The sequence below is a fragment of the Danio rerio genome, chromosome 16, assembly GCF_049306965.1.
Source record: "Danio rerio strain Tuebingen ecotype United States chromosome 16, GRCz12tu, whole genome shotgun sequence".
Classification (NCBI taxonomy): Eukaryota; Metazoa; Chordata; class Actinopteri; order Cypriniformes; family Danionidae; genus Danio; species Danio rerio.
In genome coordinates, this window is record NC_133191.1 from 44,677,705 (window position 1) to 44,703,744 (window position 26,040).

The window sequence follows — 26,040 nt, forward strand, 5'->3', positions numbered from 1 at the left end:
TAACTACAAAAGCACAGTTTTGTGAAAGCTGTAACATCATGGATTTATTAAAATATATAATCTATATTATGTTGATTTATTTTATATATTACATTATTACACAGCCCTGTATTGAAGGTTGCGTTTATATATGCACAAATTTATCCATACGCATGCAGGACACTCTCAAACAGAGATATTATTGGTAAATTTTAAAATGTCTTAATTATTATCATGTCTTCTTTGCAGTTTCTTCTTAATTAATATTGTGCCGTCAGGCTCTAGAAGAAAAAAACTTTAAAAACTACATAGAAAAATAGATTTCATTAACAATAAATGATAAACAGTTATAAAGACAAACCTATATTGTGAGGTCTGAGGTTCTTAATTTACATATCAAAGTAGACCTTTTTTATGTATGTATTTTCATGTGTATATATATATATATATATATATATATATATATATATATATATATATATATACACACTCACCGGCCACTTTATTAGGTACACCGGTACAGCTGCTTGTTAACGCAAATCTCAAATCAACCAATCACAAATTTTGGCAGCAACTCAATGCATTTAGGCATGTAGACATGGTCAAGACAATCTTCTACACTTCAAACCGAGCTGCAGAATGCATAAGAAAGGTGATTTAAGTGACTTTGAATATGCCATGGTTGTTGGTGCCAGACAAGCTGGTCTGAGTATTTCAGAAACTGCTGATTTACAGGGATTTTCACACACAACTATCTCTAGGGTTTACAGAGAATGGTCAGAAAAAGGGACGATATATCCAGTGAGCGGCAGTTCTGTGGGCAAAAATGCCTTGTTGATGCCAGAGGTCAGAGGAGAATGGCCAGACTGGTTCGAGCTGATAGAAAGGCAACAGTAACTCAAATAACCACTCATTACAACCGAAGTACCTATGCAAAAGAGCATCTCTAAACGCAAAACACGTCCATACATGAGGCAAATGGGCTACAGCAGCAGAAGACCACACCTAGTGGTACTCCTGTCAGCTAAGAACAGGAAACTGAGGCTACAAATCGCACACGCTCACCAAAATGTAAATAATAGAAGATTGAAAAAAACTTTGCCTGGTCTGATGAGTCTCGATTTCTGCTTTGACATCGGATAGTAGGGTCAGAATTTGGTGTCAACAACATGAAAGTATGGATCCATCCTGTCTTGTATCATCGGTTCAGGCAGGTGGTGGTGGTGTAATGGTGTGAGGGATATTTTCTTGGCCCACATTGGGCCCAAATGAGCATTGTGTCAACACCACAGCCTACCTTAGAGTATTGTTGCTGACCATGTCTATCCCTTTATGAACACAATGTACCCATCTTCTGATGGCTACTTCCAGCAGGATAACGCACCATGTCATAAAGCGTGAATCATCTCAGACTGGTTTCTTGAACATGACAATGAGTTCATCGAACTTAAATGGCCTCCACAGTCACCAGATCTCAATCCAATAGAGCACCTTTGGGATGTGGTGGAACGGGAGATTCGAATCATAGATGTGAAGCCAGCAAATCTGCAGCAACTGCGTGATTCTATCATGTCAATATGGACCAAAATCTGTGAGGAAATTTTCTAATACCTTGTTGAATCTATGCCACGGAGGATCAAGGCAGTCCTGAAGGCAAAAAAGGGGTGCTACCCAGTACTGGTAAGGTGTACCTAATAAAGTGGCCAGTGAGTGAATAAATGTAGTGTTTGTTTATATTTATGTATAGCTAGCTTTATGTAATAAATCTGCAGGATGTTTTCACTGAAAAACAAGGGAAAATTACAGATTAAGCAAAAGATGCTTTTATGCGGTGTAGTATTTCTGCAAAATAACCACATTTTGATTTATCTTACCTGAAAAGCTCTGGGCATCAGGGTGATGAGGCCTAGACACAAAGAGAGATTTCTGAGCTCTTATCAATCACAGAAGACATCTCTGAAGCTCTCTGTGTAAATCTCTGACAGATAAAAACTCTTGCTTCCCCTCTGAGAAGAGTTTTTACTGCCCAGATCAGACAAAGGATTTCCTTTCAACACGCAGCAGAAATAAACAGATCCACAGAGATACACTGACACTGTGATGTAAGATCACTTTGCTGTTTTGTTTTTTATCCTTTTGAGGCCCTGTCAGACATCTGAACAATTGAGAGAGAGAGCACGTACTTCACAACCCATAGTTTTAGGTGTTCTTATCATACAGATTGATAACTTGATTCCCATTGAGCAATCATGACATTCACTTACAAAGCTTGCAGAATTGAAGCATTTGCTATGAGAGCTGAAAATGCAAATACACAAATAATATAACAAAACTAATTAGACATTTTTAAGATTTTTAAGAATCTGCACTATACTGTTACTTGCAACCCAGGCTCATTCTGAAAACGTACCCCTATATACATTTCTAGAGAGCGTCAATACGTCCCAGGAGATACTTTTTTTTGCAGTTCCACCAGAGGCCACTGTGTACGCTTTTTGACATCTCACATTTTTTTTCACGTCTGCTGTCGACTGACTGATTGACAGATCAACTGACCCACCTTCCTCCTTCCCTGTCCCCAACCGACAGTGTTTTCAAAAGCACCGATTGACCCGCCCACCCATATACCTAAACCCAACCGACAATGTTTTCAAAAGCAATCCAGAAATAGAAAAGCCCTCCTCTGATTTTTTTCACGTTTTCAGATTATACCACATTCTCACCCTGTTATTTACTTGTTCATTTTATTTTTTGTCTCTTGTCTTACATTTCTGGAACCGTTTTTACCGGATTTGAACCCCGGAGCAGCTGTATAAGATTAAAAAAAGTTTACGTTCACACACTTAGAAATAAAGGTACGCAAGCTGTCACTGAGGAGGTACCATTTTAAAAGGTACACATTTGTACTTAAAGGGTTTATATTGGTACCCTAAAAAGTATATTTTAGTACCTAAAAAATTTAAGAGGAACATATTTGTACTTTTTAGGTAATCATCTGTTTCTAAATTATCTGTCTATACAAGTGAGGGGAACGTCTCCACCTTTACCCCCTGGGTTGCTATGCCCCTGCTCAAACCCCAGCGAGCCACTGGCCAAACTGGTAACAGCGTAAAAGCTGTCCACATAGAGGTAAGCGATCTGCTGGTAAGCTCGAAAAGAAACAGTGTCATACCACCCTGTAGCATTCACTTTAAAGATGAAATGCAACCATATGTACTTTTGCTCCATAATTCGCCAGGGAACTATAGAAATGTATATAGGGCTTCATTTTAAAAAGGAGCCTATCTTGGTTACTTGTGTCTATAGTTAAAATATATATATATATATATATTACATTTAATTATATATCATAAAATTTATGTATGTATTTATTTAGTTAACTGATAACTGGTTGACGGTGCGATTATTTGTAACAAAAATCAGTTCAAAGAGAGTCATGTGCGGTTTCATAATACTCCACTTTATAAGGACAAATTATCCTTTATTTAATTATTTATTTATGCACAAGACCAATAGAATGCAATATAAAGATAACAATAGAAGTGTGAAAAACATGGCCGATGGCTATCAGATCAGCATATCTGAGCCCTTTATCTGGCCCAGTGAAAGTATGGGAAATGGGGGAATATGGGCAGATGGTAGAGCTTCTTATCTGAGAACATAGAAATACACTGATTCAGGCCAACTATGATCATACCTGCAACTACATCTGCTCTATTGAGTACAAACAACAGCAGGAAAAATACTTACACACTAACGATACATTAACGATACATTACATTCCACAGTGATTATTAAGTTATAGCATATAATCAGCAGTTACTATTGATTAATATTATTAAAGGGATTCCTGATTATGATTTTACTTTCTTACTTTACACTGTAAAAACTGATTAGCAGGCTTTACTTAAAAATGTGTGTAAACACATAACCTTAAAATTATTAAGTAAATGAACTATGTGCATAATTCATAGTCAACTTAACACTTGTTTACAATTACTTTAATCATTTTCTAAGTAAAGTCAACTTGTTTCTTTTAAGGCAACATGTTTACTCACTCTTTTTAGGTAAAATCAACTGGTATTTTTTATAATGCTATTTCTGCTGCAATACTGCAACACTCAAAATTCAATGCAATAATATTTTTGTTCAGAGAATTCACAACAACCAGTATAGCTTCTTTGATTTTTGACAGATCACAAACCCTAAATTTCCATAAACTATGTTCATTTTAAACTATGTAAATTGTGGCTGCTCAGACGTAAGATGTCATGCAATGTCAAACCTGTCAACCCTCCCATTTTTCCTGGGATTCTCCTGTATTTTACAATTCTATCTGGATATCATCCCGTCCTGTATTTCTCCCATATTTTCAAAAAAGGTGGCAATAAACAATAAAGAGCCGATACTCGCTATACGCAGCGGACGCTTCTAGCACTTAAATGTGAATCTGTTCTGTGCTTTTGTTTAGTTTAGGCAAGAAAACTCTTTGAAATAAATATAAAAATTGCGGCAGTCCATTCCTTTCAGGTATAGGTGCTGTCGCCCCTCCAATCCTCAAAAAAGTGTGTGGCTGTCAACTAAAGCTCTCCATTATGATAGATAGATGCTGTTTCTCAAATAGAAATGGAGTGAAAGTCTGGGTTTTGGATGCATGTTTGAACAGACATATACACATAATTAATAATATTAACATCTATAGATGTTGATAGTTGTGGGATTTTTCTTTCAAACACAACTAATTTTGTCCTAAATTAGCATAAAGTTAGGAAAGCAATCGAATGCTTTCATTGTAACATTAGATGTAGCCATTTTTAAAGTGGCACCACTGTTATTTCATGTAATCAAATGAAAAATCTAAATAAATGAAAGATTCATTCGTTTCTCTTTAATCAGAATGTGTAAGTTATACAGTGAAGAAAAGAGTAATGAGATTTCATAACTTGATTCTATTTCTTTATGATAGCTATTCATTTTAATAAGCTAAGCTGTTTGCTAATTTGTCTGCTGCTAATGTAAACTATTTTTTTTCTTTTGCAAATATTAATAACAAAGCATATTACTGACTGTTTAATTGTTTATTTACAATCAAACAGCTCCAGATGAACATATTTAGTAATTTGGGGATTTTTTTTGTAGGCATATCCCTTATTCTTACATCCCAATGTTGGCAGGTATGTGCAATGTGCACTAATTGTTTAACGAATCTGAAAACACACTCTAAAAATATGATTAGTTGACAACTTTAAATAATAAAGTAAACCCAATACCTTCAAATATTTAAATAAATGAAATGTGCATAATTATAAAAATTAAGTTAAATCAACTTAAAAATTCTAAGTTACAATGGGTTTTTAAGTAATGTCAACTTTTCATTTGAAAGCCAACTGGTTTACTAACCTTTTTTAAGTAAAGTATACAACCATCTTTTCAAGTCACTGAACCAATCAGAGCCCATCGGGTATTTCTAAAGTGACTTCATAAAACCAGAAGCTGTTTTTAGGAGACAAGAAACAGTGGTGCTGAATATTGATAAATCATGTGAGAAAAAAAACATGAACGTGTTACAGTGCATCTAATAAAAACAATAACAAAAAAGGCTGATTGAACACCGCTTTAATAAAAGGCGAACTGTCCATTTTCAGACCAAAGCAGCATTGTTTTTGGTTCACTAAGAGCACAAAGAATTTTTGGATGTGTTGTAACTTTGCTGAAGATGTTTAGAGAGGAAAGGCAAAAGAGCGTGGTGGGGTAAAGAAGGTGTAAAGTTGAATGCGGGCGTCATAATCTGCTTTGCGCTCATGAGGGTGAAGGAATGGCCCCACAGCAGACCCATATGTTCAAAAAGAAATGCCTGCACCACCTCCCGCCTGATAAAGTCTGCTGGGTCAAAGCATTTCACTGCAAATATGACTAATGCCATCTATCAGAAACAGCTGCCATATTTATGCTGCCTTTCAGAGGTTTGAGGATTGTACCTTTTTTTAAATGTTTTTGTTTCATGCTCAACTAAAGCTGCATTTATTTGATCAAAACTATATAAAAAACACAAGTATATTTAAGTATTATTAGAATTTAATATAACTCTTGTTAATGTAGTTTAAAAAGTAAGTTGTTCCTGTGACAGCAGCTGAATTTCATCATCTTCATTGTAACATCCTTTAAAACAGGGTTCCCAAACTTTTTAGCCTGTGACCCTCAAAATTACAATGCCAGTGACTTGCAACTCCCAATATCCTCTGAGGTGGTTATAAATATAGAAACCTTGCATGCAATGGCACACACACACACACACACACACACACACACACACCAATAGGCCTAAGTCTATTCTTTACTTAATTTTTTATGTGTGTGAGTGATGAAAATGTGCCTGAAAGTTTAACCTGGTGCCATAAAATCAATCTGCTACATCTGATGCTATAGCTGTGTCTTTAATATAATGTAATCACACCAAAGGACACTATCCAATAGAAAAAAAAAATTAAATACAGACAGTAACTATAATCTATATTTTTATCTTCACTATAGATAAAATATGCTAATTGTGTAATAAAATTAATGAACACACTTTATTTTGATTGTCTGTTTGTTGAATTTGTTGCATTGCAGCTACATGCCAACTAATTCTCATTAGATATTAAGTACACTGTTAGGTTGAGGTTAGAGTTGGGGTTAGTGTAAGTTGACTTGTACTTGCAAAGTTTCTTATAGTCAGTTAAATGTCTGTTGAAGGAGCAGTAGATATTAAGCAGACAGTTTACTAATACTCAAATAGACCACCAAAATAATGTTATTAAATTAATCATATTATTATTATCATCACAGTTGAATGTGGTTGTGCTGCTCAATAGTTCTCTATTAAATGGTGTAATATTTTTTAGGATTACTTGATTAATAGAGTGGTTAAGACATCATGAACAGCTTTCAAAATATATATTTTAAAGCAGTGGTTCTCAAACTTTTTTTCATCAAGTAGCACCTCAGAAACAATTTGTCTCTCCAAGTACCACCAAAATGAGCAGTATTGAAATACAGTAGCGTAGGAGGCCCAGTAAAGCAGCTACAACTCTGCACGGTTAAAAAAAACGTGGCAGATTACCTCAAAAATAGAGGCTATATGTCATATATGGCATCTTATATACATACTTTTGGTAAATTTTGAAATGTGTGTAGCATGTACATGACATATTTTATTCCTCCGCGTACCACTAGAAGGAAGCCTGCGTACCACTAGTGGTACACGTACCACAGTTTGAAAACCACTGTTTTAGAGGTTTTGAGCTGCATTAGTTAAGTACAGTGCACCCAGAAAGTATTTATGCGCTATGAATACTTTCTGGATGCCCTATATATGATAATGCAAACGCATGTAACAAATACATTTAGATTAAAAAAATAAAAATAAATAAATAAACTTTTTAGTAGGATTGCTGAGCATCTCTGAACAATACTGATCTGATCAAAACTTCCACCACCTCAAAGACATTCCTGAGCTTGAGTTGCTCTGTTTTTTCTCATGGTTTAGTACTATATATATTGTATAATATTTAAATCAAATCCAGTTTTGTGCTGAGATGGAAAAAAAGTCAACAATAAACGTGCAATGATTTACTATTGGCCCAGGTGTTGAAGGATTAAAATATGGCTTTATATGCACATGAAAGCACTCAGATTCTTTGTTTTGGCAGTTTTAGTTGAAGGACAAAGGGGTGGGTTCCCTGTGTGTGTCTGTCTGTATATTGTCTGACTGACACTTCTCCATTGGCCGAGGCAGTTCTCTATCTGATGTGCCAGCCGGCATGTAATTGCTGTTCATTCAAGGTAAAAATTTGGAAGTCTCTCCGGAAATTGGCTGAGCGCAGGGTGCTGGTGGCGTCTGTGTTCTGATGCATCTGTTCTCTCATCTACAGTTATCTCTCCACAAGCAAAGACACATTTGACCAAATTCTTAAGATTGTGTGTTGTTTATAACAGACTTAATCTTAAATGTTTTGGAAAGCCAATTGATAGTTTTGATTTAGAAGCACATGGAAATGTAAAATTGTTATTAGTGAACTATATCATGTTTATAATCTTTTTTTTTTATTTTCATGAATTTGATCAGTAGGCATCGCTAAAAACAGGTGTAAACAGGTTTTATACATTTTGAGCAATACACAGTTGAGGCCAGAATTATTAGCCCCCTTTGATTTTTATTTCTTTTTTAAATATTTCCCAAATGATGTTTAACAGCCAAGGATTTTCACAGTATGTCTGATAATATTTTGTCTTCTGGAGAAAGTCTTATTTGTTTTATTTTGGCTAGAATAAAAGCAGTTTTTGATTTTTTAAAAACAATTTTTGAGGTGAAATTTATCATTAGATGATAATATTATATTACATTATCAGATTTTATTAATATTAATTTTTAAGAAAATTACTGTTTATACAAAATGTGTGCTGTATATATAATTTAAAGACAAAATTATTGGCCCTCCTATGACATTTTTATTTATTTTCAAATATTTTCCAAGGGCTGTTTAATAGAGAGATTCTATCAAACATTTTTTAAATGTGATACTTTTAATGAGTAATTTCTAATAACTCATTTATTTTGTCTTTGCTGGTACAAAATATTTTAGTAGTTATTTTGTAAAATACTAGCATTTAGCTTATAGTGCAACATAGAGGCTTAACACGGTTAATTATATTAAATTAGTTGGGTTATAAAAATATAAAAGGAAATACCATAAAACATTTCCTTGCTTTGTTTAACATCATTTGGAAAATATTTGAAAAAGACTCAAAATTTCACATGTGGGCTAATAATTTGTTTTCAACTTCACACACGCACACACGAACGCACGCAAGCACAACCACATGTAGACTTAAGGAGTAATTGATCATGGCTTGTTGGATTAGTCCCACTTTATATTAAGTGTCCTTAACTACTATGTACTTGCATCAAAAAATAAATACAATGTACTTACTGTGTTCATTATGTATTTGAGAACACTTGTGGTGCTCTTGAATTGGGATAGGGGTTTGGTTATAGGCAGGTTTGGTGGTATAGGCAGGTTTAAGGGTGGGTTAAGGTTAAGGGATGGCCAACAGTGTATTTACAAAAGTAATTACAGAAAATAATACAGAGAGGGGAGAGTTTGTCCTACAGGTGTTTTGACACGCCCACTCACTGAACACACTCAGAATTGCACAATGTTTCAAGAAGCCTAAGGTGTGCATAAAAAGGTGTCTGGTTCCTTCAACTAAAATAGTTTTGTTACTCAAAATATATAATAAAAATAAAATAATTAATTGCTGGTAAAGCTGCCAAAGAAAATCTACACTAGAAAAAAAATCTGTAAAACTAAATAGCCATTTAAAAAAAAAGACAAAAACATTTCAGAAAATTACTAAAACTGGTTAAAATAAAAATGGAAACAGAAAACCACAAAAATAAAATAAACATTCTGACTAGTATTACAAAAAACATCATGTTAAAATTTAAAAAAATGTTAAAATAGCACAAGAAAAACAGGGTAAATCAGGGTATCTTCCATATCCGTTTTCAAACAAAAAAGGACACGTATGCATAAATTAAATTAAAATGTCTAATTCATTCATTCATTCATTCATTCATTCATTCATTTTCTTTTTGGCTTAGTCCATTTATTAATCTGGGGTGGCCACATGAATGAACCGCCAACTTATCCAGCATATGTTTTACGCAGCGGATGCCCTTCCAATTGCAACCCATCACTGGGAAACATCCATACACACTTACACACATATGGACAATTTTAGCCTACCCAATTCACCTGTACCACATGTCTTTGGACTTGTGGGGGAAATCGGTGCACCCAGAGGAAACCCATGCAAACACAGGGAGATCATTCAAACTCCACACAGAAATGCCATTTGACCCAGCCGGCCTTCTTGCTGTGGGGCAAACGTGCAACCCACTGCGCCACCGTGACGCCCAAAACATTAATTAGCAATATATTACTCATTTGTCATCAAAATAAGGTCATAGTTCGCTGCCAAACGTCTTGCTGCTGTGCACCTGATGCTGAGCAAAGATAACCAATTCCGAGCAGCATCTGGTTTGCATGATTGTTTCAGAGCTTCTGTAGGTCTAAATAATAATAATAATAATAATAATAATAATAATAATAATAAAAGGCTAATAATAATAATTCATATTTTTTGCTTAGTGTTTTTTTTTTCATTGCTTAGTTTTTAATAGTAGTTAGCAGGACCAGAATAAGAACACAATGGGCTCAGATTTTGTTGGCCAATCAGAGGAAAAAGGTGCATTTCAGCACCGCCTACATGTGTATAATGAATTTTAAAGTCGTTCATCCGACCTTAAACCGAAAAATGGAAATTGGGCCAAAATCTTTTTTTTTTTTTTTTGTGAGCAAATGAAAAATGTCCGTTTTCTTAATTTTCCTTCTTTTTTTTTGTTTAAAAATGGATATGGAATGGACGGAAGATACCCTGGTTTAAGCAGTACAGGAGTGATGTGAAACTAGGCAAATGACGAGCGGCACCAAAATAAAATGATAAAAATTCACATAGTCACGACTTTTTGTTAATCATCATTGCCAAAATATATATTCATTAAAAGTACTCGAAGAACAAATATCATTTCCATCTCTAGATATGAATTAATGCAACATTTTTATCCTATATACCAATAAATTCTCTGCAGGCTTTTCCTCTCCTCATAGCAGGCTTTAATGGCTGATGTTGATGAATGCCTGTAAGGGATACGCTGCAGGTAGGATATGGTTACAGGTTTTGCACTGGCGGAGGGAGAGCAGCAGATAAAAAGCCTCATGGGTCTGGCAGGATGTTTGTGTTCAATGAGGCGAGACCCACAGCCTGGCCTTTGAACACAGGTGAGCAGCCAGAAACTGCTCTTGCCTATTTGTCCTCTTTTGATTTCTCCTTCATTCTCCATTCAGTCCACTTCTCTCATTCCCTTGCTCCTCTCCTCTCTCCGCATCTTTCACTTTCCTCTCGATCGTCTTTCTCTGGGGAACAGAGCGTTTTCTCTCTGCGACGGCTGCGTGTCATCACCGCAGCTTCCGACCGATGACAGCTCTCGATGGGAGCTCTGAGACGCCATTGTGTGTGTTTGTGCAGGGTGTTGGAGAGCTGGAGCAAAGAGAATCTGTGTGTTTGTGGTCATTTAGTGAAGCTGCGGCGTTTGTTGACTTGTTTTTGTTCCGAAGTTCTTTAAACAGTGTGTGAAATACAAGCTGACACGAGGGCAAACTGCAGCCTGACACAAACAGGACTTGGAAACCTTCGGCTTCAGCCGCCTCAGGCACGTTTCTTCCCTCTGAAGCATGATGTGGTTCTCAGGATGGCGAATTACCCAATACAATACATTACCATACACTCTCAGAAATAAAGGTACAAGTGCTGTCACTGGGGTGGTACCTTTTCAAAAGGTAAAATATTGTACCTTAAAGGTCCATATTAATACCTCAAAGGTACATATTGGTACTTAAAAAGTACAAATGTGTTCCTCTTAAAATAAGTAGGTACTAATATATACTTTTAAGGTACCAATAAGTACAAATGTGTACCTTTTGAAAAGGTACCACCCCAGTGACAACTCACGTACCTTTATTTCTGAGAGTTTAGTGTGCAAAACTTACAGATGCTTGAGCGCACTAAAAGTGCTAGACTGTCTACACTGTTAGACATTTCAAAGGGTTTTTACAGTAACTTACTGGCAACACTGTTGCCAGTAAGTTACTGTATTTTAGATTTACAGTATACAACTGTAAATCCGTTTACAGCATGTTACTGTAGTGTCTGAAAATGGTTAACTACTGTAAAAACCTAAGTTAACAGTTAGCTACTGTAAACCTTTTAATTTTGTCCTAAATATTTTATAATATAATTTTATTAATATTATTTTAATACTATAGACCTAAAAAAGACACAATTACAAAATATTAACAAAATAAACACTCTTTATTTAAAACATTGGAGATGCTTAAAACAAGCTTAAAAATGTGTAAAAACATTACATTTCAATCATTCAAAATATTTTATTTTAAGAAAAAAAAACATTGAAAATGACAAAGCACATTAACATACATGTACAAAACTAATTTAAGTGTCTGACCTGCATATTGTTGAGAAAAAAAACCCCCAATTGTACTAAGTACTACTGACATTAAACCAGACACAATTACAAAATATTCCATTCTTTAAAACATTAATAATGCTTAAAGCATTTAAGGAAAATGTGTGAAAATTACATTAAGCAATAAAATCAACACATTAAAAATAAATAAATCACACAAAGCACTAGAACATACATGTCCAATAAAAATTTTAACTTCTGAATTGCATATTGTTGGAAAAATAAATATTTGTAACTATTAGCCGACTCAGAAACAACCCAACTTTAAAATATTACTAAATCTGGTGTCAAATGCTCAACAAGGTCTGAATTCACATGTTCAAATGCAATTCATCTTTATTTCTATTGCACTTTTACAATGTAGATCAATGATGTCAAAGCAGCTTAACATAGAAGTTCTTGTAAATTGAAGCTGCTTCAGTCCAGTTTTCAGAATTGAAGCAGTAAATGTCACTGCTGAAAGTCCAAACACTGAAGAGCAAATCCACCGATCCACCAATCGAAGCCAAGTGAACGAGTGGCGACAGTGGCATAGAAGAAACTTCATCAACTGACGAAAGTGTAGAATAAAAGCCCTTGAGTGAAACCAGGCTCAGTTGGGCACGACCAGTTCTCCTCTAGCCAAACTTGTGCAAGGCCGCAGTCTAGGCACCGGAGGCTTGAAAGTTCACCAGCGGGTGGTCAGGCTGGCCCATTGGATCAATGCGGAAACTCATTGATCACGTGTGTCTTTTAGGATTCACTCCTCCATGACCACCACAGCATCTGGTCAGGATTTGGCCCAGTCCAGGATTATGAAGAACTCTGGATAAGGACAAACAGACTAACATAAGCATAGAAGAAGCTTGTTTAAAAAAAAAAAATCATATACTGGTTAATTATTTTGAAGCATGGCAGCTAGGTTGGGCTAGTTTTCAGCTGGTACTGAGCAACTGGCTCCTGCTCATAACCTGCTCACTACCATGTTTAAAAGATAACTAACCAGAATGTCCTGTTTATTTTTTCCTCTAACAAGGTTTTACAAAAACATTGAAGCATTTGTGATGGGTTGATTCACAGCAGGACAGATTAGACTATTTGTTTTATGTATTCCTAATAAACTAAAACAGACTGATACAATTATTGAGAGTGTCTCACCTAATCCAAGTTCTCAGTTAGCTGGTGAAAGAAGGATAACTCACTGTTGTTCATGGTTGTCATTCTCTTCACTACTTCTCCTGCCTTCTTCTGGCTCACTCTGGTTGTTGCTGTGCATTTTGTTTCATCCTCTGGAATTATTTATACAATTTTTTTATTTTATTTTATTTAATATAATAATATTTATTATTTAATATTACAAAATATTTAGGCAACATGAAATGGGGAAAAAGACATTTAAAACATAGACAAATGCATGTATCCCAATACTAATTATTGTATTTTGAAATGTCTGACCCATGACAGACCTCAATCTGCTCAAAAATATTATAAACAAAGATGAAAAAAAAACCTACTAAATGGTTTAATAAAAAAGGGAAAAAGATTTTTTTATTTAGCTAGCAACTAAACATGTGACACATTTTGTATTAAAAGTAACGTTACTATATTGAGAAACAAATAGATGTACAGTACTTACTGTTGTATGAGGTCCAGTTTGCACAGGCAGGCTCCCAGTATTCTATAATGAGACCATAAAAAAGCCAAAAATACAGATAAGAATACCATGCTACAATCCACAACCTCCACACAACTTTTTTTTTTATTTGTTTACCTTGGTTGCTTACTGGCCTTGCTTATTTTTTAAGCATAAGGCTGTGCTGATCAAGATGTTCCTCCGAAATGCTGTTTGTTTCTTCAGACAAAACCTGGTGCTGTGCTCGTGCCATATCTAAACAGAAAAAAATATAATGGTAACAATTATGTTAAACCAAATGTCAAGAGTTGTGATAAAAAAATAATTAGCAAACAATAAATAGCAAAAAGGTGGTTATTAGCATAATGCATAGAGGTAAAGTTGGTTTTATATTAGCAGATTCAGACTTCCCCCTTAATAATTTAATTTCATAAAAGTATTATTTGCAAACTCTAAATAGCGAAATCATTTTAGCAGCTAATGCCAATCAAAGTACAACATGCTCACGGTCAAATAAACAGTGTTAATGTTGATTTCAAGTCATACTGGCATGCTAATTCTGATCGAATATTCAAAGTAACATGGTAAACAGTATAGAGTCTTCTAAATGAACGAATGTGCGAATATAAAACCAACTTTACCTCTATGCATATTGTATAGATTTACGTTAACGTTCTTATAGGTTACGTCGCGATGTTATTTTCTCAAGCTAACGTTATAAGTTACTCTAAACCAGAGAAAAATAAGTTCACAACATCTAATATATATAGTATAAATCAATATAAGTTAAACGTTGCACGTTAAAATGAGTTTGAGTCCAATTCAGTATAAACTTAGCTCAGTTTAGCTAACAGTTAACATTACCATTTTAAGATCGCTTCAGCTAATGTTGCCGAGCAAACAAATGCTAATAGAGGTGCTCAAATCAATGTCGAGTGTTGTCAGCACAGACAGACGCGCTTTTACCTGGATTATTTGATGGTCTTTCATTCATATTCTTCTGGGGGAAAACACTCTCTGCCGGACCGTTGTCTCGTGCTAAGTGTCCTCCAAAACTGTCTGCATACCTCTGGTTCCCCTTCGGGGGGAACTTCAGCACTATAAGTGGATTTGATTTGTAAAATCCACGCATTGGGAGGTTCGGTTCAGAAGCTACTCGTCTGAAAGAGTATTGAACGGGCCAATTAAGAATGAATTGGCAGCGCAAGCCTGCGCAGGTGAGCGGCATAAGCAATCAACTGAGTATATAAGCTCACCTGGCGCCAGCAGACGCTATCCTTTTCGCTTCAGAGACTTTCTGATCGAGTCGATGAGGGTTCCTCCTGCTGCAGCGATTCTGAGCAAACGAGAGCATTCTCCCGGTCCAGAGTGTGTACACGCAGTGGCAGACGGTCGAGCTGGGTTTCTCCCTTGCCTGGCGTTCTTTGGGTCCGGTCCTCCAGAGCGGTGCGTATAAAGTTGCAAACTTCACAGAAAGAGCAACACAGTCGTGCAGCACGTCCTTATCAGGACGGCGCTCCGACTGTGCGTTTCTGGATGCGGTGGTTTCCTGTCCTCGGATGATGGGCGCGGGCACTGCGTTACATGTCTGGGGGTCCAGCATGTTAATGCGCTGCTCGCGGGCAGTTCATGTCGTCATTGCGATGCCATGACTGTTGCGCAAGATCGCGGTTAGCCTTTGCAAAAGGGTGAACCACCCCAGTTGTCCCCTGCTCTGCAGCGGGCACTCGGGCAGATCTGAGGGTTTCAGCGAGAGATAATCCGTCGCCCACGGGCCCGCGGACCTCCCGCTCCTCTAAGCGCTCCATCCAAGCTTCGGGCGGGGGAAGCGATCCGTCTAACAGATGGTAGCCCTTACGCCCGATGACACCGGAGACCAGATGTCCACCGCGGCATCGGAGGGTGGGCTTTCATTGTCCGATGATGATCCAGACCCGCTCGCCCCCTTCGGGCTGGTGAGCGCTGTCACTACGGATCCTGAAACGGACATGTTAGCCGTGCTTTCCCGGGCTGCTTCGGCCGTGGGTTGGAGATGGTTTATCCCCCAGCTCCGCGGCCGGACCGACTAGAGGGGCGTTCCCTTCTTCCCGGAGGTGCACAGTAGGCTCACGCGGTCTTGTAAAGCACTTTTTTTTTCTGCTCGTGCTGCGTGTTCCTCCACCCTAACCACTCTTGACGGTGAAACAGCCAGGGGGTATGTGGCGATTCCTCAGGTTGAGTGCGCGATGGCGGTAAATCCGCGCGGCGCCTCTTCTTGGCGGGGTCCGCCTCGTCTCCCATCCAAAGCCTGTAAGTTATCTACCTCCCTCGGAGCTAGAGCTTACATAGCTGCGGGCCAGGCTGCTTCCGCCTTGCATGCGATAGCCACCTACCAGCGCTACCAAGCGCAGGCGCTGGCCGAGCTGCACGAGGGTGGGTCCAACCCAGGCTTACGAGCTTCGCACCGCCGCCGACTTAGCTCTTCGGACTACTGAGTCCGCTGCGTGTGCGTTGGGGAGGACGATGTCCACATTAGTGGTCCAGGAGCGCCACCCCTGGCTGATATGCGCAAAGTCGACAAAGTCCGCTTTCTTGACTTCCCCATATCCCCAGCCAGGTTCGGCGACACTGTCTGTGAATTCACCCAGGAATTCAAGGCGGTGAGAGAGCAGTTGGTGGGTGATGTCTTATCGGCGGTCCGTAGCCCGCTCCGCCCGCCGTGCCATTCATACCTGCTCCTCGCCGAAGGCGCCCGCCTACGAGAGCTGCTCCGCCCCCGCACACGCCTCAGGCGAAGCGAGCGCGTCGGGCACCTCGGAAGCAGGCAGCCCCCCTGCCCAGAACGCCGCTAAGTCCGGCAACGGACCGCGAAGCGCCCCTGGGACAGGCCATCTGGAGAAGAGGGAACTTGCTCTTTCCCCGCTGGAGGGCGGGGCCCCATTTCCAACGGCACTTTTTACTGCCATGAAAACATTATGAAAGGGCACTTTTCACTTCCCCAGATGTGACAGCCCGAAATCTGCCAGTCTGGGACGCTATGCTTTCTAGCTTGCAGATTCGGTGCGTTTCGCCAGTGGCTCACGAGCGCTGGGAGGACGGTCTCCTTTCTCCCACCTCTCGAGCCTCCCCTCCGGAGCTCGGGTTTGGAGTGAGAGCAAATATCTCACCTCCAGCTTTTCCGTGGGACCCGCGAGCTTCCCGGATCAGCACACCCACTCCGCGCTGCCCCACTGCTGGTACGTCAGCGATTGTAGCGATGAGTCCATTAGCGAGAGCTCTGCCTGCCTGGTTAGCGCGGGCCAGCTCTTCGCGGTGGCTCATACGCACAATCAGACTCGGCTATGCGATTCAGTTCGCGAAACGGCCCCCCAAGTCACGGGTGTGTATTCACCAGGGTCAGCCCCCTGTCCGCCCCTGTCTTGCGAGAGGAGATTGCTGTCCTCCTGGCGAAGGATGCAATCGAGCCGCTCCCTCCAGCCGAGATGGAGAGTGGGTTTTACAGCCCACGCTTCATCGTGCCCAAAAAGAGCGGTGGGTCACGGCCAATCCTAGATCTGCGCGTTTTGAACCGCTGCCTGCACAAGCTGCCGTTCAGAATGCTCACGCAGAAGCGCATCCTCCGGTGCGTTCGTCCTCTGGGTTGGTCTGCAGCATTAGACCTGATGGACGCGTATTTCCATGTCTCCACTCTTCCTCGCCACCGACAGTTTCTGCGGTTTGCGTTTGAAGGTCAAGCTTGGCAATACAAAGCCCTCCCCTTCGGGCTCTCTCTGTCTCCGCGGGTCCTCACCAAGCCCGCGGAGGGTGCCTCAGCGCCCCTTCGGCTCGCGGGCATCTGCATACTCAATTTCTTTACGACTGGCTGATTTTTGCCCTCTCTCGGAGCAGTTGATTATGCACAGAGACAAAGTGCTCTGGCACTTCCACCTGTGGGGGTTTCAGGTCAACCGAGAAAAGAGCAAACTCGCCCCCGTGCAGAGGATCTCTTCTCTCGGGCTGGAGCTGGACTCGGTCACCATGGCAGCGCGCCTCTCCGGAGAGCGCGCTCAGCTGATGCTGTACTGTCTGAGAGAGCTCGACAGTAAAATAGTGGTCCCACTGAAACTATTTCAGAGGCTCCTGGGGCATATGGCATCCGCAGCCGCTTCATGCCGCTCGGATTATTCTATATGAGACCACTTCAGCACTGGCTTCACGATCGAGTCCCCAGACGCGCATGGCACGCGCGCGCACACCGAGTCTCTGTTACTGCGCTGTGTCGCCGCGCCCTCAGCCCTTGGAGCGACCCCTCGTTCCTACAGGCCTGGGTGTCTCTAGAACAGGCGTCCAGTCTTGTTGTCGTTTCAGCAGACACTTCCAACACGGGCTGGGGGGCTGTGCGTTGCGGGCATGCGGCTGCGGACCTGTGGAAAGGTACCCAGTTGCATTGGCATATCGCCTGGAGCTGTTGGCAGTGTTCCTCGCTCTCCACCGTTTTTTTCCGGTGCTGGAGCAGCAACACGTGCTGGTCAGGACGGACAGTACGGCGGCGGTGGCGTATATCAGCCGTATAGGGGGTATGCGCTCTCGCCGCATGTCTCAGCTCGCCCGCCGTCTGCTCCTCTGGAGTCATCCGCGGCTGAAATCGCTGCACACCATTCATATTAAGGCAAGCTCAACCGTGCAGCCGATGCGCTCTCACGGCAGCCTTGCGTCCTGGAGAATGGAGACTCCACCCCGAGTCTGTTCAGCTGATATGGGCGCGATTCGGGGAAGCCCAGATCGATCTGTTGCTTCCCCCGAGATCGCTCATTGCTAGTTGTTCTTTCCCTGACCGAGTGCTCTCGGCACGGATGCACTGGCTTACAGCTGGCCTCGGGGCACGCGCAAATACGCGTTTCCCCCAGTGAGCCTGCTCGCGCAGTTACTGTGCAAGGTCAGGAAGAGGACGAGGAACAGGTTGCTGGTTGCGCCCCTCTGGCTCAACCGGACCTGGATGTCAGAGCTCTCCCTCGCGATAGCCCTCCCCTGGCAGTCCCTTCGAGAGAGCACCTACTCTCTCAGGGACAGGGCACCACCTGGCACCCTCGCCGATCTTTGAAGAGATTTTAGACGCGAGGAAGACTTAGGTAACCTCCGATTGCGGTGGCTAATACCGTCACTCGGGCTAGAGCCCTCTCCCCGAGCGCGCCTATGCCCTGACGTGGAGTCTATTCACTGAATGGTGTGTCTCTCGCTGAGAAGACCCCCGTAATTTGCCAGATCAGCGTTGTGCTTTCTTTACGCCGAGAGAAGCTGGAGAGCAGGCTGTCGCCCTCCACACTCAAGGTTACGTGGCTGCCATCTCCGCTCTCATAACGCGGTGGCTGGCAGCACCGTGGGAACGCATAACCTCATCATCCGGTTCCTCAGGGGCGTTAAGCGAATTAATCCATCCCGCCCCCTCTCATGCCCTCTTAGGATCTCGCCCTCGCTACACAAGCCGCGCAGATCCCTTCGATCCTCGACTCAGTATCTTTCTGTCCCTGAAGACAGCTCTGCTGGTCGCGTTGATATCGATTAGAGGGTCGGGGACCCGGAGGCATTTTTCGGTCAGTGACTCGTGCCTGTAATTGGGCTGGCTTCTCTCACGTCCTGAGACCCCGCCCGCGATATGTGCCCAAGGTTCCTACCACTCCGTTTTAATACGAGGTAGTGAGCCTGCAAGCGCTGCCCTCGGAGGAGGCAGACCCAGCCCTTCTTTATTGTCCAGTTCGCGTTTTGCGTATTATCCGGACCGCACTCAGAGTTTAGATCATCTGAGCAGCTCTTCGTCTGTTATAACGGTCGGCAGCAGGGAAGTGCCGTACCGAAATAAGTTCCCACTAGATTGTGGATGCCTTTCTTTCACTATCAGAGCCGAGATAAGCCGCGTCCCCCGAGAGCGCGTGCGCACTCCACTCGGAGTTTCGCATCCTCTCGAGCGCGCGCACGCGGCGCCCCTCTAACAGACTTCTGTAGAGCTGCGGGCTGGGTGACACCCAACACATTTGCAAGGTTTTACAATCTGCGAGTGGAGCCGGTTTCCTCAAGGGTATTAGGTAACCCTTGGTGATTGAGGAAACAATTCGGTAGGGTGTTGAAACACGCTTGCTGCGCCATTTTCCCTAACACGGAGATACGTGCGCCTTTTTATCTGTCAGTAAAGTTCCCCGTCAGGTGAGCCCTGCAGATTCCTCCGTGGCCCCCAGCACTGACTCAGCGGAGGAGTCACTTGCTGGCCCACTACGTTGTAGGTCTGCCCGCTGGTCAGCCCGCGTTTTGGGTAAAGGTGCCTGCTATGCGTGATCCCCACTAGGCGATCCCATATGCTTATTCCGCCACGGTTAAGTCCCCCCCCTGGGCGGACCCGTGTCTTCCCTCCCCGCTAACCACTCTTTTGCTATGCGTACTCCCCCTTTTTAGGGCTAGTCCATATGTAAATTCTGCCATCTATCCCCCCTTGGGTAACGGATGGCCTCCGCAGCGTCCTCCCTATCGGGATTGCACGCTTCCCAACGTACTGTCGTATTTTCCTAGAATTATCTAGATGCTCACGACTTCCCAAAAAATATATCTAAATCCGTAAAACTTCTGTTGAAGTAGGATAAATTAGGGCCAGGGACACGTTGGAGGACCGCGCCCCCCATGATGCGGGTGCGTCACGCTTGCTTGACTATCTCCTCATCGGGGGTGTTGGTAAGGTGCAGTCATTATGGCGCTTTCAATGGGCTCCCAATGCGTGGATTTTACAAATCAAATCCACTTATAGTGCTGAAGTTCCCCCCGAAGGGGAACGTTCGAGGTTACTAAAGTAACCCTTCGTTCCCCGAGGAGGGGAACGGAAGCACTATACTCCGTCGCCATAATGACTGTCCCTTAGCTGTTGAAAGTCTCTTCAGCTTAAAAAGGATAGCGTCTGCTGGCGCCAGGTGAGCTTATATACTCAGTTGATTGCTTATGCCGCTCACCTGCGCAGGCTTGCGCTGCCAATTCATTCTTAATTGGCCCGTTCAATACTCTTTCAGACGAGTAGCTTCTGAACCGAACCTCCCAATGCGTGGATTTTACAAATCAAATCCACTTATAGTGCTTCCGTTCCCCTCCTCGGGGAACGAAGGGTTACTTTAGTAACCTCGAACATTCCCTCCTAAACCAAAACCCGCTGCAACACCGGTTCCTATGTAAATAAATAAAAAGATATGACGAGAACAATGGCTAATAGTCATAAACAGTCTTATTTAAAGTAATAGTAGTGTTAATGTAATAAATTAAATAAAGGTAACATCTTAATAGATGATATATTTCTCAAATGGGCGAAATAACGCCAAGCCAGAGAAAATAATAATAGCCGACTTTATACTTTACTTTGTTCTATTCTCGTCCACAAAACATTCTGTAAAATGAAACACTGCCTCAGCTTACCAAAGTAAAGTTTGTTAAATCCAGTATGTTCTTCAGGCACACTAATAAATTGTCCTCCAGAATTGCTCCAGGTTCCTCAGGCAGAATGTGGTGCAGAGTAGTCGAATCGCCGCAAGGTGGCGTTGAAGCAGTTGTGGAAAATACAGTATAATACACGAATTTTTACAAATACAGTACATCGCTGTATATGTTGTTCGACGTCACACTAAATTCCCATAATGCAACGGTAAATACAGTTATTTACCGTAAAAGGAATTTGCAGTATTACACTGGGTGAAATACAGTAAATAACTGTGTAATTTACAGAAATGTCTAACAGTGTACATTATGGAAACACTATTAGAAAAAAATCAACCACTAAAAGCACAACCTCGATTTGTGATGTTTTATAAGCAAAATCTAGGAGGAGCATGAGCAGATGTTTTGACAAGGATAATTTTAGTCGACAATCATTGTATTATCCAATCAGCTTCAGACCAAACCCGTATAAATAACCAAGCATGTCCTACCTCCATATTCTCTCGACTTTCAGCCTCACTCCTCCACCCCAGCTCCACAATTCCAACTGAAATCAGAGTGGGGGGAGCTTTTTGAGCTTGAGCAAGACACTGCACTCAGACCCCTATCTCTCTCTCTCTCACCCTCCTGACAAGGGGAATAACACAAGTTAGGGTGTCTTTCTGAGCTCAGAGCCCTCTTCTTGGACAGCACGGCAAATATGCATATATTATTACTTCAAAATATTTGTGAACTTTTGAACTTATTTATCTTTATAAAGAGATTAAAGACATTCAAATCTGTGTAAAATCAAAATTGACAATGTTCATTGTGCCATCGCACATTGTTATTCTTTAAGTGAACAATTAATTTGTGCAGGTTGATCCTTTGAAAAATATTTTTAGTTTTAGTAATCTTCAATCAAAGCCTGACCAATTTCTTCCATGTTTGGGGTGGCGGTCCTTCTGTGTTGACGTCAGTTTGATGCCATAATATTCCAAACCATGTCTCTCTTACCATCAGTATGCTACAAGAGAATTATTTTACTCAATTTACTCAATTGTTTGCTTTAGTTCATCAACATACTGAAATAAAAGTCTCCCACAGCCTATCTTACACAGATAGTTTAATAACAATCTATTTTTAATAAAACTTGGACATACAGATAAAATCAGAATTACCAGCCCCCTTCGAATTTTTTTCAACTTTTTAAAATATTTCCTAAATGATATTTAACAGAGCAAGGAAATTTTCACAGTATGTCTGATAATATTTTTTCTTCTGGAAAAACTCTTAATTGTTTTATTTCGGCAAGAATAATAGCAGTTTTTAATTTTTAAAACACCATTTTAAAGACAAAATTATTAGCCCCTTTAAGATATATTTTTTCTCGATAATCTACAGAACAAACCATCGATATTGTATACTTGCCTAATTACCCAAACGTGCTTAACCTAATTAACCTAGTTTAGCCTTTAAATGTCACTTTAAGCTGTATAGAAGTGTTTTGAAAAATATCTAGTAAAATATTATTTACTTTAATCTTGGCAAAGATGAAATAAATCAGTTATTACAAATGAGTTATTAAAACTCTTATGTTTAGAAATGTGTTGAAAACATCTTCTTTCTGTTAAACAGAAATAGTGGTAAAAATAAACAAGCGGTCTAATAAATCAGAGGGTCTAATAATTCTCACTTTAACTTCTTGTATATTTCAGCCTGATCTATAACAAGCAAACGTAACTGTTTTACATATTGGCAAAATAGGCTTTAGGCTTGGCCAGCCCAGTCACCAGACATGAACACTATTGAGCATGTCTGGAGTAAGATAAAGAAGGATGAATTCAAAGAATCTTGATGGAGTCGGGAGTCCTGCAGGAACGCTTTCTTTGCCATTCCAGATGACTTTATTAATAAGTTTTTTAAGTCAATGCAGAGATGTATGGATGCAGTCGGCTGAGCTCATGGGAGCCATGCACAATATTAACTGTTTTTCCTTTGCATCATGACTTTATATTCTGTAATGTACATTATTTCTGTTAAGTAACAAGACTTTTGTCTAAGCAAAGTCAGATCTTACTGTCCTAATTAAATAATTAAAAATCAAGGCATGATCATATTTTATTCGGGTAAAATAAACGTAGAGGCCTTTGCCTTTCATATAAGCCACTTCTGATACCAAATGATCAACAAGAAGTCAAGTTATTATTTGTTGTTCCTAAAGCTTGAATCAGGTAGTGTATATGGACATATATAATATTGTAAAGCTTCCTGTAGAAAATAATAGTTTAAATGAGAGATTTGTGAGGGGTGAACTCAAAATATGTTGAGCACTCTATGCGTGCAACAGAGATGAACACAAACACTTCTGTCTGAAGCCGCACGTGTAGAGCTGCTGCTTCAGTACGTTACTCCACTGCTGTAAAAAGCTCTTGTTGTTGTAGTTGTAACCGCTGACAGTATATTTACAGGCCTGCCTTTTACAGCTCAGATGGAGCGAGTGTGGCAGACAGAGGCCGTCTGGGAGGAGAGCATCACGGATGGAGAGACTAATATTCCTGTTGGGCCTTTGTGTGCACAGTAAAAGCGAAGAGAGGACTCCAGTCCCGGCTCTGGACGAGTGCTCTGCCAGGTCATGTTCTTCTGCTCGCACGAAACACCTCGCTTCGCTCGTAAATCTCTCTCTTCTAACTGCCGGCATTAAAATCTAGTAGATTAAATAGTTGGAGGAAGATTACTTTATTGATGCTAGAAAATATAAATAAGGCTTTATGGCCAGTCAGGCTTTTATCTGCAGCGTCCTGCGATCCAAGAAGTGGTTCAGGATAAGGGATGGAAAAAGAGACGGTCTAACCAAATAAGGAACGGCTTTCATATTAAGACTAAATGTGATGGGCTGGACTGTTGGTAAAGTTGTAATGAGGAAACCAGGAACTCTGGAAGTCTGACAGACACTTGTATTTTGTTAGTTGTGTTTAATAAATTGAGAAAGATACTGGAGTTAGATGTTAGATGCTGGACCACCTGCATCACAAACTCAAGTGCTCTTATTAGTTCAAAACAAATGCATTTGAAATAAAGTTGAAGTCAGAATTATTAGCCCCCCTGAATTATTAGCCTCCCTGTCTATTTTTTCGCAATTTCTGTTTAACAGAGAGAAGTTTTTTTTTCAACACATTTCTAAACATAATAGTTTTAATAACTCATTTTTAATAACTGATTTATTTTATCTTTGCCATGATGACAGTAAATAATATTTGACTAGATATTTTTCAAGACACTTCTATACAGCTTAAAGTGACATTTAAAGGCTTAACTAGGTTAATTAGCTTAACTAAGCAGGTTAGGGTAATTAGGCATGTTATTGTTTAATGATGGTTTGTTCTGTAGTCTATCAAAAATATAAACTGCTCTTATAAAACAAATAAGACTTTTTCCAGAAGAAAAAAATATTATCAGACATACTGTGAAAATGTCCTTGCTCTGTTAAACATAATTTGTGAAATATTTTAAAAATTAAAATAAATTCAAAGGGAGTTTAATAATTCTGACTTATATGACTATATATTTATACATGACTGTATGATAAAAAAAGTATTTTAAAGAACAAATGTATTATCATATATCAAATGTATTTTCTTGAAATGTTCAATTTACAGAATAAAATTGACTGAGAATAAAAAGTAAAAATTGCTATAGGCAAACAGATGCATTCAACAAAAGCTATAATATACAGTAGTTTTAGGGTGCTTTCACACTTGCCTGATCCAAACCTAAGTTTCGATAGTCCCCCCTCAGCTAGTTTGTCTTTCCATTTGAACCTTGGTATGCTTGTATGATTGCTTTTTTGTGTGCAGCTGTTTCTAGGTAACAGCTATGAAAGCAAAGTGCCAAAATGGAGACGTACACATATCACGGTCTTTCTGCTTTTACTGAATCTTTTGGTTTTGTTATTAAAACCAAAATGCAAAGAGGTGTCACGGTAGCGCAATGGGTAGCACAGTCGTCTCACAGTAAGAAGGTCGCTGGTTCGAGCCCTGGCTTGGTGAGTTGGCATTTCTGTATGCCAAAAATTCTCCTCATGTTCACATGGGTTTCCTCTGGGTTTTCCAGTTTCCAAAGACCAAAGTCTTTCCAAAGTCCAAAGACATTGCGCTTCCCAATGTCATACTCTGCACAAAACATACGCTGGATAAGTTGGAGGTTCATTCCGCTGTGGCGACCCCTGATTAATAAACGGACTAAGCCGAAAAGAAAATAAATGAATGTAAATACAAAGAATGACTTTTATCTGCAGCATAAAAAATATATATTAAAAATTATTCAGAATATCACGCGATGTCTGCAGAAATTATTTTTGGAATAGACAAGCAGACATTATTAATGTTTGCACAGGGTCAGTCCCGCTTGTCGCCAAGGTAGGTGATAAACAGACATACACGAATGAACATTATAAAAACAAAAGTTCACACTGGCTAAACATACTGTAATTTGATGTCAATCGAACCCAGGTTTGGACTAAAAGTACTAGTGTGAAAGCACTCTTAGGGGCCGATCACGCATTTACGTTTATGTCGCTATAGGCAACGACTGGATATTATATTATATTGTGATATTCAAGTCATACAGCTCCAGATAATTCAAATCAGCAACCACAAGTCTCTCCTCCATTTTTAAAAGTCTCCGTTGTTGTCTTTACAACACAAACACTGCAGCTTCTTCAGCGGAAACCCCGTCTCTGCTTTCGTTTGATTGGAGAATGTAACAGACGCGACTTGCGTAACATGGTTTTTCCACTCAGAGTTTACTTTTTTTTAAAGCGAGCACAAGGGCAAAAAACCAAGCCGCAACAGGCGGTTAAAACGTGAGGCGCACAGGGCACATAAGCAGCGCGCAAAAC

The 26,040-nt window shown here is 40.4% G+C and overlaps 1 long non-coding RNA gene across 2 annotated transcripts; it reads right to left on the bottom strand.

Moving 5' to 3' along the window:
* Positions 1-11,936: 11,936 nt before the first annotated feature.
* LOC141378347 (uncharacterized) lies at positions 11,937-21,466 on the bottom strand. 2 transcript variants are annotated; one of them, XR_012392594.1, is made up of 7 exons: positions 21,144-21,466; positions 20,854-20,898; positions 14,709-14,811; positions 13,881-13,997; positions 13,746-13,787; positions 13,312-13,398; positions 11,937-12,934 (listed from the first exon to the last, which is right to left on the bottom strand). It is a non-coding gene; the product is annotated as an uncharacterized lncRNA (long non-coding RNA). The 2 variants fall into 2 exon arrangements; XR_012392595.1 differs by having other exon boundaries at positions 13,268-13,398.
* Between the last annotated feature and the right edge of the window lie 4,574 nt (positions 21,467-26,040).